Here is a 14,770-nt window from a genome sequence, read left to right as displayed (position 1 = left end):
AGCATTTATTAACTACTCACTATGTACCAGTCACTGTGCAAAACACTTTACAAATATTATCTCATTTTATCCTCACAACAATCCTGGAAGGTGGTGTTATTATGATCTCCATTTTACAGGTGAAGAACTGAGGCAGACAGATGCAAACTTGCAACTTGAAACAGAGGCAGACTTGCCAAAAATGACACAGCTGGTGAGTATTTGAAACTGGATTTGAACTCATGTCTTCCTGAATCTGGGTTCCACATGCTGTATCGATTGTACCACCTAGCTGCCAGAATAGCAACTTGTCCCTGGCTCTTTTCTTTTCCTTAATCTGAATTTCTGAATGGAGTGGGCATTAATAACAACAATAGCGAGAGCAATATCAACCACAAAATCTGTATCACTGAACCAAAGAATGAAGGTGATATATACAAATACCTTGATATCTTCCAGGCAAGATACATTAACTATAAAGAACTCAAGGAAATAGATGGTGGATGAGTACATTAAGAGACTTACTGGCATCCTGAAATCAAAGCTACATGAGAATAGATTTTAATGTAATTAAAACCGATATAATATCAGTCATAATATACTATCTTTGGGATTATAAGATTTGGAAAGGATCCTTAAAAAAACACTGTAGTAACAAAATAGACTCATCGCCCTAAGATGGCTATAAACAGATGGACACTTCTAAATCAAAAGGGAACAGTAGACTTGATAGACATTCTTAGAGCACATGATTAGCAGGTCAAAAACCCAATGAATGAGGGAATAAATGAATGGATGAAAAATAATTCATTAAAGACTTAATCAAACATCTTCTAAGTACTAGGGATATAAATATAAAGATATTCCCATACTAGAAGGAGTTTTCATTCTAATAGGGAGAAATGTAAATATGGGAATATTGATCAGTATTTTGTTTTGGAGCCATGGGGGAGTAGATTGACACATCCTTTCTAGAAGCAATGACCAAGTTGATCTCAATATAGTTCAAGAAAGGAAAGGTTTTAAATGAGGTACGTTTAACTGCCAGCATCCTACCTGCTAGTGGAGTTGCTCTGAGGATGCTTTCAATGAGCTTACAGAGGATGACCTTACAGCATCATCATTTTGTTCATCTATTCTTTTTAAACCATCTATTTTAGTACCTGTGCAATAGTCTGTGGAACAGAAAAATAGTAGAATGGGGACTAGCTCTAGGATTATGTCTACCTGCACCCATCAAAAAAGATGAAAATAAGATAATATATTTATGTAGCACTTTGTAGTTTGCAAAGTTATTTCCATATATAATTTCATTTGCTTCTCACAATAATCTTGTGAAAGTAGATGAAGAAATTGAGCCTCAGAGAAAATAAGTGAGTTGGTTCAGGGTCACACAGCTAATAAGTAGCTGAGGCAGAATTTTTTTTTTTTTTGCTTTTTGGAGGGCAATTGGGGTTGTGACTTGCCCAAGGTCATATGGCTAGGAAATTGTAAGTGTCTGAGGCCAGATTTGAACTCAGGTCCTCCTGACTCCAGGGCCATTGCTCTGTTCACTATACCACCTAGCCACCTGTCTGAGGTAGAATTTTAACCCAAGTCTTCCTGATTCTAAGTGTTATGCTCTACAAAGTAAGGGAACTAAAGAAGTGTTCGTTGTAACATGTGAAAGAGCCTTTCACTGAATTCTTTTGGTTACCACTGTAAATTATCATCTCTAGGACACCACTAGTGTCTTTCATTCTCCTCTTGGCCCTCTTGTGACTTCTGGATTTCAAAAGCATACCCTTTCTCCTGGAGGCTGACCCTGCCACTCCCTTAAACACCTGAACTCTCCTCATCCTAGAATAGTCCGCTACCACTGAAGTCTATTGACTATGGAACTCTCTCCCCAAGATATTCCACTGATGAATTCCCCATGGAGTTTCCATTCCATGAAGGGAAGGAACCTGAACTGTCTTCATCCCAGGTCTCTTTTCAGTTCCCTTTTATGTGTTGTCTTTCCCCACATTACAATGTAAATTCTTTGATGTTGGACTATCTTTTTTTTTTTGCGGGGGGCGGGGGGGGGGCCTGTATTAATATCCTCAGTGTTTAACACAGTGCCTGGGACATCATAAGTGCTTAATAGGTTCTTTATTCCTTTCTTTCCTTCCTTCCTTCCTTCCTTCCTTTGTTCCTTCAAGAAAAAGGAGGAAAAAAACCAAGAACATTATTTGCAGAAAAAAAGAAGTTAGTAAAATTAATTAAATAAATGCTAGTTCCTAATGTACCTTCAGGCACTTTGAAATGAGTAAACCCTATTTCTGGAAGAATAAAGATAAAGCAAGTTTCCAAATAGCAAATGAAATTCAGACATACTGATCCTTATAATGGACTAAAGTAAGTTTCTTAAAATTTCTTCATAGATGACAAACGCCTTCAGAATTCCATGGGAAAATCAGATTTTCTTTCTAAAAATCAACTTTTTGAGTTTGAAAAGGTAGACAAGCTATTTCACATTGCTGGAAGGACTGTTTAAAGTGCTGGAGAGCTAATCAGAGTTTGACAGACAACGATATGAGGAAATAATTTATTGTGACGCCCACAGCAGGGTGAATAGCAGGTTATGACAGGAGCAGTTTATCTCTAATTCACTCACCTCACACCTCCTGAGCCTTGCCCTTTCTGTCTCTCTTTCTCTCTATCTCTCTGTCTTAGTCTCAAATGAGATAATATTTGTAAAATGCTTAGCACAAAACCTGGCACATAGTAAACACATAACCCCTTACCTTCTCCCTCTCTTCCCTCAGTCTCAGCCCTTATCTGAAAACTAGTAGACACTCAAAGAGCTAAAAGTAATGAATATTTGTTGACTTTCTCATGTCTCTCCTCCTCTGTCTCCTTTCTCTTTCACTTTTCCTTCCCTTCCCTACCCCCTTTCTTATTTATTTAACCTTCTTTCCTCCTCTCTCTCTCTCCCTTTCTCCCTTAAGATTATTCTTTGGCATCAAAGAATAAATGACAATCATAAGATTTTGGAGTTGGAAAGGGTTTTAAAAGTCATTCAATCTACTTTCTTTAATTTGACAGATGGAGTCCCTGAAAGTTGTGACTTGCCAGGTATATTTTTAAATATGTTCATAATAACAGAAAAAAGATGTATATATTTTGTACTTAATTTTAAAAGTAGATGATCCAAACACTTTTATATTTTTCCTCAAAAAAAAAAGAAAGCAATGCATTAATTTTTTTTCTGGACAGGCACTTTAATTATTTTTTTTCTGACTATGATACCATGGTCTTGGATTACAAAAAGGTTCCCCAACCTTGCTGTAGTCTCTTTCCTATTCAAAAGAAACACAGTGGCCTATGATTCTGTTGCTGACCTTTAAATGGATCAATAAAGCTTCTCATTGGTCTTTTTTTATCCTTAGAACTTTGGTAATACCAGAATGGAAGCAGACACCAACCTTTGCCTTTGCATGCACAAACAACTTTGGGAAGGTGAACAACGCAAACAAATTGCCTGGTGTTAGCATCTGTCATAGTTAAACAACTTGCTATCCCAGAACAGAAGACTAGATGCACTGTGCCCCCCAGTATGAACCTTTTAGAATATCATTAGTCAGTCCATCTGGTCTTCTAACCACCCTCAATTATGAATCTTCAGCCCCTTTCAAATGGTTCAACTTTATTACAGAAAGCTGCTTTCTAGCTCACAACTCCTTTGCACACTCATTTGTAAGCACAGAAAACTGAATTTTATTAGCTTGAAGAGTTGGCATGTTTCCTCTTGTTACTGAACCTTAGACACTGTTATTGCCTAGCCTGCCACCTTCTAAGTACTTAATAAATACTTGTTGATTGCTTTTAAAAAAACAGATAGAAGAAGGGCAGATCTGTGAAATAGGTTAGGTACATGAGATACAGAGTCAATGATTATAGAAATCTACTATTTGATAAACCCAAAGACCCCACCTTCTGGAATAAGAACTCAGTATTTGACAAAAACCGCTGGGAAAACTGGAAAATAGTATGGCAGAAATGGGTGTAGACCAATGTCTGACACTTGTATGTCTGAATAAAGTCCAAATGGGTACATAATCTAGGCATAAAATCTGATCATAAACAAATTAGGGGAGCAAGGAATAGTTTATCCATCAGATATATGGAGAATAGAGGAATTTATGACCAAACAAGAGATAGAGAACATTATGAAATGTAAAATGGATGATTTTACATTAATATAATTAATGTATTACATTATATGTAATGTAATATATTACATTAATATAATTAATATAATAATAATACATTAAATTGAAAAGATTTTGCACAAACAAAGCCAATGCAACCAAAATTAGGAGGGAAGCAGAAAGCTAGGAAAGAATTTTTACAACTGATGTCTAATAAAGGCCTCGTTTCTAAAATATATAGAGAACTGTGTCAAATTTACAAGAATTCAAGTAATTCCTCAATTGCTAAATGGTCAAAGAGAATGAACAGTCAGTTTTCAGAGGAAGAAATTAAGGTTACCAACAGTCATATGAAAAAATGCTCTAAATCACTATTGATTAGAAAGAAGCAAATCAAAATAACTCTGAGGTATCACATCACACCTATCAGATTGGCTAACATGACAAAACAGGAAAATTATAAATTTTGGAGAAGATGAGGGAAAGTTGGAACACTGATTCATTGTTGGTGGAACTATGAGCTGATCCAACCTTTCTAGAAAGCAATTTGGAACTATGCCCAAAAGGTTATAAAAATGTGCATACCCATCCATATCCAGCAATATCACTTCTAGGGGTGTATCTCAAAGAAATCATAAAAATTGGAAAAGGATCCACATGTACAAAAATATTTATAGCAGCTCTTTTTGTGGTGGCCAAGAACTGGAAATTGAGGGGATGCCCATTAATTGGAGAATGGCTGAACAAGGTGTGATATATGAATGTAATGGAATATTATTGTGCTATAAGAAATGATGAACAGGTGGACTTCAGGAAAACCTGGAAATACTTATATGAACTCATGCTAAATGAAATAAGCAGAACCAGGAGAACATTGTACACAGTAACAGCCACAGTATGCAAGAACTGATTTTGATAGACTTAGCCCTTCTCAGCAATGCAAGGACCTAAAACAATTCCAAAGGATTCAGGATGGAAAATGCCATCTTCATCCAGAAAAAGAACTATGGAGTCTGAATGCAGAGTAAAGCAGACTATTTTCTTTTTTGGTGGTCTTTTTTTTGTTTTCTTTTGTTTTTTCTTCTTTCTCATGGTTTCTCCCATTCATTATAATTCTTCTAAATAACATGACTAATATGAAAATATGTTTAATGGGAATGAATGTATATGTAGAGTCTATATCAGATTGCATGCCTTCTTGGGGAGGGTGGTAAGGAGGGTTCAAAAGTTTAAAACTTATGCAAGTGAATATTGAAAACTAAAAATAAATTAACTTTAAAAAACAGAAAAGTCATGTAGATTGAGAGGTATGGAAGCTCCACTTTTATCTCAGTAGGTTAATTTTTTTTTTGTCCTATAGGCACAGAAAAAGTTAAAGAAAATGCAAAGTTAATCCTGACTGGAAAATCAGGAGTGAGTGGTCTTGTCAGTGTGATACAGTCTATTCTTTAAAACTCTATATCTGCCTTCTTGCATTATGAATGTTACAAATCAAGTCAACATGTCAACAAGCATTTTTAAGCTCCTACTATGTGCCAGATGCTATGCTATTAACTTGGGGATTAAAAAAAGGGGGGGGTAAAAAAAGAATAATCCCTATTCTGTCCACATTTCTACCAAAATGTTCAAAGTTCAATATTCTCTTTAATTAGGCCTGGAGAAAGGCAATGCACAATAGGGCACTTTGTGGATAAAACCCCACATAATGAACACACTTTTGCTCTAGAAAGTGAGAGCTATTTTAGGACTAACAAGCATATGGACCTTCAGGGAAAATTCTGAGCTCAGGAACAGACATACAAATCCATTTAAAAAGACTCAAAAAATAGGCAGCATAATTTAACAGTAACCCTAAACATATAATGCCCAAGCACTTCTGTAAAAAAGGTCAAATGGAATTTCCTATGGATACTTCTCTGAGGCCTAGCCAGGTAGCTTTTATGAAGCTACCCGTTAAAGGCTAAACAAAGACTAAAAAGAGTTTTACCTTCTACTTTTCTACTGCAGAGGAAGAATAAGACCTCAGAATGCCTGTTTTGTCAAGTCCCATCTACTGTTTATGCTCTAGTTAAGTTACGTGTAATGACTCCTTTCTAGACTTCCTCATTTACAGTCTGCCCCTCAGCACCTGCTGAAAGTCAAAGGCAACATCAAACTCTGTATCAGATGTGAGGATCAATGGAGGCAAGGGACAAGTTAGTTGTGAGCCTACAGGGCTCTGCCCTGCTGAAAATAGAAAGGTGATCTCATCACATTGGTTCCCTTGCAGCCCACTTTCCTGACTGCAGCAGAGGTGGGGAGGAGTGAGCTATTATGCCCCCATCCTGGAACGGAACTAGTGTCTGTGGACAATTATCCAACAAGTTTTGAAACTGTATTTCTTTTTTTCCTTCTTGTTTGTTTAAATTCCTATTAATATATTTTATTTTTAGCACCTTCATTTTCATATGTCACTTCTATCCACAAAATCATCTCCTAAACAAAGAATAAAGTGAGAAAAGAAAAACAATAATTCAGCAAAATTCATCTTGGATCAAGTTACTGTGAAGTATATAAAATATCATATGTCCATAATTCCCTACTTCTTCAAAGAAGGGAGAGAGGAGCACTTTTTTCAATTTCCCAGGATTTGACCGAGGTCATCCCGACACTGGAGCCAGTGCTCTTACTCGCTGTGCTACCTGGCCTCCCCTAAGCAATTGGTGTTAAGTAACTTGCTCAAGGTTACACAGCCAGGTGTTTCTGGGTGGATGCTAAGTGTCTGAGCCCGGGATTCGATCTCCAGGTCATACTGACACTGGAGCCGGTCTCTTACTCTTACTCGCTGTGCTACAAGGCCGCCCCTATGACTTCATATCTTTCCACTGATTTCTATAACAGGATCAAAAATGATTCTACTGGACACTTTCATCTGGTGCTTCTCTTTTCTACATCTACTGTTTAATTTTCCTTGTTCCTTTTACTGTCAGACTTCTCAAAGTTATAGTACATGTCCATGTCCTATTTATTCACTCCTTTTCCTCCTTGCCATGAGGCTTCTTCTCCTAGCACTACATGAAAAGTGTTATTTTGGAACACCAATAAGTTTTTCTTAATCTTTATTTTGACCTCTCTGGTATTCAAACTGGTGACCTCCTACTCCTTAAAATACTCTTTCCTCCCTTGGCTTCCATGACACTATATTTTCTTTACTTTCTTGCTGCCAATTCAATAATTTCTTTGTCGCTTTTGCTGATTATTCTTCTTATTTCTGTTCCTACCTGTAAGTACTCCACAGGGAGTACTTATTACATAAGCCTTTAAATTTGTCTAATATACAGCATTTCCCAAAAACGTTAGCACAGTCTTAAGTTTAAAACTACACTAAGACATTTCAGAGGGACACACTTGCCTTCCTCAAGAAGGTCATTTGTTCTGATGGCTTCAACATAAGGATCAGGGAATTATAGATGTAATTTTATATGGGACCTGAGAGACTCTTACTTTATAATAAGGGAACTAGAGCCCAGAGACACTCAGTAACTTGCCCAAGGCCACAAGTGGAACACCTAGGATTTGAATTCAAGTTTTCTGGCTCCAATCCAATGCTCTTTTTACTTTACCAGCTATCTTCTACGTGCCTTTGGACTCTTAATCTACAATTCAAGTCCTTTTACCTATATTTCAGTGACCTGTTTCAAACTTCCTAGTAGGCATTCCCATTTCCATATTTTGTTGTTCATTCATTTCAGGTGAGTCTGACTCTCCATGACACCATTTGGGTTTTTTTTGACAAAGATACTAAAGTGGTTTGCCCTTTCTTTCTCCACTTCATTTTACAAAAGAGGAAACAGAGGCGAACAAAGTGACTTGCCCAAGGTCACATAACTAATAAGTGTTTGAGACCAGATATGCTCCTGATTCCAGGCCTGGCACTCTAGCCACCGTGCCACGTAGCTATTCCCATTCATATATTTACTTGCTACTATAGATAGTGAGGTGCCCATTGTAAGATTGGTTTACACTTGTAAGGTTCATATTCTGAAATTGAACAACTAGTTGTCCCAGCTGTGGTCATGCCAATGGATATATATATATATATGGAAGCAGTGGGGTTGATACTACATAAACCAACACTATATATTTAAAACTAAATATAAATAGATATTGTGTGTATAGATATTGATATATGATTATAGATCTCCCTAAGCCTAAAGATGGTCTAATTAGATCTCTATCTACAACTATCTGGAGAGAGACAGAGACAGAGAGAAAAACAGAGAGAGAGAGAGAGAGAGAGAGAGAGAGAGAGAGAGAGAGAGAGAGATGTATATTCATTGATCTAGAGATTAAGGGGACCTCAAAGTTAATCCAGCCTAATGCTTCTCTAACCTAATGGTTAACACACAGTATCCTTTTATCAACCCTAATTTGACCTTTTATGTTGATCTGAAAATATTTACTCAGTCAATACTTCATGGGATGGACCAATAGAAATGTATCTCATTCTTTTTTTTTTTTTTTGCTTTTTTGGAGGGCAATTGGGGTTAAGTGGACTTGCCCAAGGTCACACTGCTAGTAAGTGTTAAAGTGTCTGAGGCTGGATTTGAACTCAGGTCCTCCTGATTCCAGGGCCAGTGCTCTATTCACTGCACCACCTAGCTTCCCCAGTGTATCTCATTCTTTGTTATGCTGGAGAGGGAAGACCCCTATCAGGAGCCTCTTTAATCTTGTTTATGGGTAGTAAAGAGTCAGAGGGCTCATTCAATTTAGTCACATTTACAGGAGTAGCAACTGCTGATGAGAATTGGTCTTAAATTAGACTAATTAAGCCCATAACTTAAAGCATTATTCTAGTAATAAATGTGAACTACCTGGGAAGAGGCAATAAGATTAGTCTCCTTAAATTCAGAACATCACAAACTGAATTCACCATCTCCCCTGTCACCACCCAAAGTTACTTCTTTACTTCAAGAACCTATTTCTGTCCCTGTCATTGTTCTTTCTGTCATGCTTCCAGATGGAAACTTTTATTTTTCACTCTTGCCTCTCCATCCCCAATAGCTGATCATAGATCAAGTCCTGTTATTTCCTTCTTTAAGTCTCTTTCACTTAACTTTTCCTTCTACTCTCAGATTCTTAGACCAGACCCTTATCATCTCAGAAAACTTCAGCCAGAAACCTCTTTAAATCACGTGGCTCCTGGGAGAGTTAGTTTAGTCATTTGTAGCCAGAGATATTAACCACATTAATGTTCAAAGGTTTGAGTACTCATGAAGCTGGTTCAGCCTGGCTGAGCAACATGAACCTATACTGGTGATATTTTTCAAATGTGTATAGTTATAGACCCAGATTCCTTCCCATTATAGTCAAACTTAGCCATGCACCAAAGCATTCTATGTGGTCTGGACTGCAGAGGATAAAGGGGAGGAGATGGTAGTACAGCTAGAGAAGATGAAAAACAAGGAGCCTAAGGGAGAATCCAGATCCCACAAGCATCTTTCTTATGAGAGAATCAGAAAATGCAAATGCTTCACATTGCTTGTAAGTAGATGTCTTTTTTCTAAACCTAAGTCAAGAGGAAGAAATGAGCCCTGAACAGGCATCAAGGAACTTGAGTTCTGGGGCACTTCCCATCGATCTCCTGACTATGGTGCATACACTCTGGTCAACATTATTCATCTTTACCCCTAACCTTCATCAGATGCCAGTTTGGATTCTACCCCCTACATACCCCAGCTCTGATAGGGGAGTTTTTGTCTCGTCTTCCCAGGAATGAGGCCTCCATGCTACTTCCTGGTCATTTTCACACAAGATGTTATAAAACATATATTATATACCCACTGTAGGAACTAGAGAGAACATATATACCCTAATTCCTACCTTCTAAAGATTTACATGGTAAATAATCTACATATCCTTCAAAACTAAAGGTTTTGGGGAGGTTAGTGGTGCAATTCAATTCAACAAATATTTATTGGGTATCTTCTAAATGCAAGTTATACTTAGATTTATTTAAAATAATTCTTAGAAAAAAGATAATAAACTTGAAATAATCAATGTTAGATGGTCTGTGGGGAGATAGGTACACCAACATAATTATAGTGAAGCTCTGAATTGTTCAACTATTTTGGAAAACAATTTGGAAGTACGTAAGAAAAGTCATTAAACTGTTCACAAGTCTGTAAAATGAGAATTGGACTCAATGGTCTTCTAAGGTCCTTTCTGACTCTAAATCTAGGGTCATATTGATTTCCTGAGTTTCAGGTAGGTAATGTTATCTGAGAGAAAACCAATTTGACTTTTTGGCAAAGGGTCAAGCTCTGCTGGACCCAACTGTCATAATAACTCATTAAAGACTTTCATGTTATTGGTCTTTGATCAATCACAACTTCTTTTCATACCATTATTTCTGACTTCTCTTCTGATACTAGATTATTATCGAAACCCACTTCATCATCATTTGGGTAGTTAGGCAAGGGTTTACTTCTCAGAAATCTCTTATCTGAACTTCACCTAATATTTCTAATTGATTTCTCTGCATCAGTCTTCTAAACACTGGGTACACTTTTTTCAAGTGCAGGTTCATTACGGTCACATGCACAGGGTCAGCTCTATCATATCAGGAGAAGCTTCATCCTACAACTAAATTCACAGAAATGATGTTGACTGCCTTTGAATATGTAAATTGTGATTTGTATTCATGCCTCTAGGTTCCCTATTATAACTATAAACTTTTGTAACTTTACAATATTCTCCTAAATCACTCCTTTTTCTCTCTCCTACCTGCCATCTATCCTACATGTATATTTTCCAGGTGCATGGCTTTGATTGTTTTACTCCACACCCTCTTCAGTGACTTGACAGTACCTATCAAAAGAAGATCCAAACTCCAAAGCCTAGTTTTCAAATCTTCCATTATCTTTGCCATCTGTTCCTTTCTCTCCTTTCATGAATGACCACCATCCATGTTTTCAGGTCCTCACTACCTCTTCCTGGACAATTGCAAGAGCTTCCAAATCAGTCTCCTTGAATCCAGTCTTTCTCCTTTCTCATTCACTTTCCATAAACTGCCAAGTTGATATTCCTAAAGTATAGGGCTGATCATGTCAGCTTATCTTGTACAAAAACTCCAATTGTAGCCTCCTGCCTGTAGGATAAATTCTCAATCAATAAGAATTTATTAAATGCTTATTATATACTAAATATATTAGTTTTAGGGAATACAAAAATTTAAAAGTCCCTGCTTTAAAGAAACTTAAATTCTATTGGGAGGAAGTAACATGTGCATACATAAGTATATACAGACTAAGTTTGTACACAAAATAATAAAATAAATATAAGGGAGGGAGGGCACTAACGGTTGGCAGGATTGGGAAAAAGCTTCCTGTAGAGGGTGTGACTTGAGTTGTGTATTGAAGGAAGAGAAAGATTCTGAGAGGCAGAGATGAGGAGGGAGTACATTTCAGGCATGGGGGACAACAAGTGCAAAGTACAGCTATAAGGGATAGAGTGCCATGTGTGAGGAACAGAAAGAAGACCAGCTGATCCGAACTGCAGAGAGCAAGAACCAGAGTAGTATGTCATGAAGCTAGAAACAGATATAGCGGCCATGTTGTGGAGGGTTTTAAAAGCCAAACAGCATAGTTTGTACTTTATCCTAGAAGCAATATGGGGCCACTTGAGTTTATTGAGTAGTGGAATGATATGGTCCAATCCGCACTTGAGGACAGTCACTTTGGTAGCTATATGAAGAATGGATTAGAGTAGAGAGAGATTTGACGTAGGAAACCAACTAGGAGGCTACTGGAAGCAGTTCATGTGAGAGGTGATGAGGTTCTGACCTAAGTTGGTGACTGTGTAAGAAAAGAGAAGGGGGGCAGCTGTGTGATGTAATGAATAGAGCACTGGCCCTGGAGTCAGGAGAACCTAAGCTCAAATCCAGTCTCAGACTCTTAACACTTTACTAGCTGTGTGACCTTGGGCAAGTCACAACCCCAATTGCCTTGCCCTCCCTCCTCCAAAAAGCACAAAAAAACCTTTAAAGATTAAAAAAAAAAGAAAAGAGAAGGGATGGGATGGGATGGGATGGGATGGGATGGGATGGGATGGGATGGGATGGGATGGGATGGGATGCCAGAAATGTAGAAGTTAAAAATGACAAGTCTTGGCAACAGATTGGATGTATGGGGTAAGGACGAGTAAGAAGCTAAAAATTTCACTGAGGTTTGGGGCCTAGGTAACTGCTATTTTGTAAAGTGTTGATGAGTGAGTGAGAAAAGAAGTAAAAGAAGTGAGTTTGAGCAACTTTTTCTAGGAATTTGGCAGAAAAAAGTGTGGGAGTGATATTGGATAGCATGAAGGGAAGATAAGATCACATGAAGGGTTTTTTTAAAGGTGGGAAAGATTTGGAAGACTGTAAGAAAAATAGCAATTGCGAGGGAAAGATTGACAGGGAGGGGATAGTTGAGTCAGTATTCTACTGAAGAAGATGGGTGGGAATAGGATCAAGGGCATATGTAGAGCTTTTCGTCTTGGCAAAGAAAAAGGGCCACTTCATTATCAGAGATGAGGGAGAGAATGGAGAATGGTGTGAAGGGACTTTGAAATAAAGAGAAGTGGAGAAGATGGAATAAGGAGTAATGACCTCATTTTTCTCAATAAAGTAAGTGGCAAAAGCCTCAGCTAAAATGGTAGAGAGAGAAATATGGAGGAAGAAGCTTGAAGAGAGAAAGGAAGGTAAAGAATATTTTCTGAGGGTAATGGAAAGTAATCAATTAAGAAAATACAAGATCAGAAGTTTCATTTACAGCCCAGTTGAGATTAATATTCCCAATTGCCTTGGTTATCTGACTTCCTTGAACTTGATTTTTTTTTGGTCTTTATTAATTTGTTTACTTTTAGTTTACAAGATTCATTACCACAATTCCTTGAGTTTCCAATTTTCTTTCCCTCCCTCCTACCCCCCATGGTGGCATAAAATCAAGTATAATATCTGCACATACTTTCACATTAGGCATTAGTTAGGTTATAAAGGATTGTAACAAATGAAATGAAGAATGGGAAAGAGGAAACAAAAGCAAACAAGAAAACAAAAAAGGGCAGGTAGTTTGCTTCAGTCTGGGTTCAATCTCAGTTCTTTCTTTGGATGTACACATCTCTCTCCATCATGAGTCTTTTGGGGTTGACTTATGACTCTGGATTGCTAAGAAGTGTCCAGTTTATCAAAGTTGGTCATCACACATACTTTGTGTCTGTAATTGTGTATAAATTCCTCCTGGCTCTACTCTTCTCACTCAGCATCAGTTTGTATAAGCCTCTCCAGGTAAATATGAAGTCCATCTGCTCCTCGTTTCTTATTGCACAATAGTATTCTATAACATGTATATACCACCACTTGTTCAGCCATTCCCCAATTGATGGGCACCCCCTTAATTTCCAGTTCTTTGCTACCATAAAAAGAGCTGCTATAAATATTTTTGTACACATGGGTCTTTTTCCCACTTCTATGATCTCTTTGAGATACAACCCTAGAAGTGGTATTGCTGGGTCAAAGGATATGAAAGTATTTATAGCCCTTTGGGCATAATTCCAGATTGCTTTCCAGAATGGTTGGATCAGTTCACAACTCCACCAGCAATGCATTAGTGTTCCAATTTGTCCACATCCTCTCCAGCATTTGTCATTTTCCTGTTTTGTTATCTTAGCCAATCTGACTGGTGAGATGTGGTACCTCAGAGTTGTTTTGATTTGCATTTCTCTAATCAATAGTGATTTAGAGCATTTTTACATATGCTTGTAAATATCTTTAATTTCTTCCTCTGTAAACTGCCTGTTCATATCCTTTGACCATTTATCAATTGGGGAGTGACTTGTATTCTTATAGATTTGACTCAATTCTCTGTATATTTTAGAAATGAGTCCTTTATCAGTGACATAGGTTGTAAAAATTATTTCCCAGTTTTACACTTCCCTCTTAATCCTGGTTACATTGGCTTTGTTTGTACAGAAGCTTTTCAATTTAATGTAATCAAAATTATCCATATTGCATTTTATAATGCCCTCTAATTCTTGTTTGGTCATAAAGTCTTCCCCTCTCCACAACTCTGACAGGTAAACTATTGCTTGCTTTCCCAGATTGCTTATAGTATCAGCCTTTATACCTAGATCATACACCCATTTAGACTTGATTTTGGTATATATGGTGTTAGAATGGTCTATGCCCAGCTTCTGCCATACTGTATTGCAGTTTTCCCAGCAGTTTTTGTCAAATAGTGAGTTCTTATCCCCAAAACTGGGGTCTTTGGGTTTATCAAACAATAGATTACTATAGTCATTGACTGCTGAATCTCTTGTACCCAATATATTCCATTGATCCACTCCTCTATTCCTCAGCCAGTACCAAGTAGTTTTGAGGACTGCTGCTTTGTAGTTGTAATATAATGCCAAGGAAAGGCAACTTCCCAAGGTTCAAAATACCAGCATAGGTGCTCTCCATTTTATTCAGTGACAAACCAAGAACAGAGAAGATCAAAACATGACATCATTCAAAATACAGCATTTACTAAGTGTGATTAAATAATCTCCAAGTACTACCCCACCCCAGGACCTTCCATTCATTCAATCAATTACAAAGT

This window comes from Petaurus breviceps, unplaced genomic scaffold (genome assembly GCF_028583685.1).
Source record: "Petaurus breviceps papuanus isolate PSGF00001 unplaced genomic scaffold, PetGlider_PUasm1.0 90792, whole genome shotgun sequence".
Classification (NCBI taxonomy): domain Eukaryota; kingdom Metazoa; phylum Chordata; class Mammalia; order Diprotodontia; family Petauridae; genus Petaurus; species Petaurus breviceps.
This window is presented reverse-complemented; position numbering follows the sequence as displayed.